Source organism: Ambystoma mexicanum, chromosome 3q (genome assembly GCF_040938575.1).
Source record: "Ambystoma mexicanum isolate Mex_15411 chromosome 3q, UKY_AmexF1_1, whole genome shotgun sequence".
NCBI classification, from domain to species: Eukaryota; Metazoa; Chordata; class Amphibia; order Caudata; family Ambystomatidae; genus Ambystoma; species Ambystoma mexicanum.
The window spans coordinates 1,140,112,807-1,140,115,154 of NC_090926.1; the positions used below are offsets into that span (position 1 = coordinate 1,140,112,807).

The 2,348-nt window shown below is 47.8% G+C and overlaps 1 non-coding gene across 1 annotated transcript; it reads right to left on the minus strand.

The window, feature by feature from the left end:
• Positions 1-1,882: 1,882 nt before the first annotated feature.
• Positions 1,883-1,964, minus strand: TRNAS-UGA (transfer RNA serine (anticodon UGA)). Its single transcript has one exon. It is a non-coding gene; the product is annotated as a tRNA-Ser (tRNA).
• Positions 1,965-2,348: the final 384 nt, after the last annotated feature.

Sequence of the window (2,348 nt, forward strand, 5' to 3'; positions counted from 1 at the left end):
TACCCCTGGGTCTGTTGTTCGAGGGGACCCTGTCCCGTCCCCTCTCATCGAGTTTTGGCTGGTGGCAGTGGATACTACTTTTTATATTCGACCGCGAATATATTCCTATGGGATTCTTCCCATTGTTGGAGGCTAATACTTTTTCACATTAGTCTCTAACATACCGCCGGTTTATTTGTCTCAAATAAATCCACCGGTTGGTATTTTCTGCCAGAACTCGGTTTTTAAAATGGCGTTTGTGTTCGCCTCTGTAACTCCGAACCCAAAGGTTGAGCCCTTTGTTCCACTTTTGGCGGGCTTCTGCACAGAAGCCCTCCAAAGTGGTGCCATTCTGTCTGGGTACCACAGGGGGTGTGGGAGGGGGTTTAGGCACCCTGGACTGAATTGCCTTGCCAACTCAAGTCGCACTCTGGTGTGATTGGCCCAAGTGGTGAGCCGTCCCGCTCACCACTTAGCGTGTTTTGATTGACAGCTAGGCTGAATGAAAGGGGGTTTTCTGCATAAAAGCAGGGCTTTTGGGACTGGATCTTCAGAAGTCGCCACAGGACCTAAGAATCCGACGAGGGTAAAGCTGAGCCGACCTGCAACGACGACACCTCTGGTGGAGCCCTGCTGAACCGACTCACCACTTCCCAACGACAGAGGAGATCTCCCTGCTGGAGAGTCTTCTTCCCCTGACTTGTGGGAACAGCCAGTCACTTGCTTTTTCTTCGCTTCCAGGACGTCTAGTGGTCGAATTGCCCGTGCTGAGCACCCCGGCAACCGGATAGCCACTAACCACTGTACCACGACCAAAAGGTGGTGCCTTGTGACAGAGCACTCCGCGGCTGGTCTCTTCCCTGGTGGTGCAACAATCTTCAACTTTTCTTCGACGACGAGATCATCTCATCTTCTGGCAAAGCCCCGACTTGCATCCACCACCAGGAACAACTGCCCCCGCCGGAGCTGGCTCTTCACTCTCAAGGTACTGTGTCCGCCTGGCTTCCCTTGTGATGGTTAGCGTGAGGTGTCTTAAATCCTTACCTTTCCATTGGGTCGCCTCCAGACCTTCTTAACTTTCGTTCTGAAACTGGTCCAACTTTTCTGTGACATTTTGCTACAAAGACTTGAAGTGCATTTCCACTGTGATACTTTTGGGACATACAGCCGTGCCTCTCTCCGAGAGGGCCTGGCCTCTGAACTTTGTGATCTACAGTAGACCCTGCCTTTCTTGCCTTGCATTTGCTTCATAAAAGTGTTGGTACTGAGTTGGTTTCATACCCTGCCTTTTCTCTCCCGGTCTAACGAATATTGGAGTGCCATCTAGGTTAAAGCTTTCACCTCTGTCTGCAAATAAGTGGTGCTGCTGAACCTAGACTTGTCGAAATATTGTTAGGAGATTGATATACTGATAGTAATTGTGATTGAAGTTGTTTGCCGTATTAGTGGCAGTGTGTTTTTCATAGATGTGTCTTTAAATAAATAATTATATATCTTTACACCCAAGCTCTGATCACTGTCTGCTTGTTCTACTGTGTAAATTGCCCTATCTTGTATACTCCAAATACTGCCTAACTCATCTTGAGAGAGGTCTGACTGCTCAGCCACAGCTACCAGGTAATTCTGGGGGGTACAGACTGCTACCAATTGGGTTTACTGCTAACTCCTGTAGACTTAAACTTTTTGCAGTGGTCCCAGAGGGAACTGCACAGGTTTCTGCCTAACAAGCGGCAACTAGTGTCAGGGTGGAAATATAATCGTCGCCCCACCCCAACAGTCAGAGTGCCTTGGAAGTGAGTCTTCCCAATGTCTGCTTTATCGTCCATCCTATAATCAACATGCATGTTTACATCTTGTTTTGGGGACATTTACGAGCAAAATTACAGCTCAGTTCAAACCGAGACGTAGTCGGCAGGGTTGGAACCTGCGCGGGGAGACCCCAATGGATTTCAAGTCCATCGCCTTAACCATTCAGCCTCGACTACTCATGAGAGTGAGTCTCTCACTCGAAAGATTGTGCTGTGCTTACACAGAAGAGTCCTTAGTCTCTACCGCCTTGCCTCTAGATCTTGTCCTGTACTTTCCACCCTTCTCTCTCATCATGCACCGTTCTTTCTCCTCACAAGTTTCTTTTAAATGTACATATATGTTTGAAATTGCAAAACGAAAACTGTCAAAACGTACCAGTTTCTCTGGATTGGCCTAAAGGACGAAGTTGCTTTTACTCCTAGGATCTTGCTGAAATAGCTCAGGTGCGCCTCCTTTAGTAATTGTATTATACTGCTATAGTAAGATTGTTTTCCACACCAGAAAAGAGTGAACAATAACAGCTGGGGATGCACCGTAGTGGGCAGGATTCTAACCTGCAT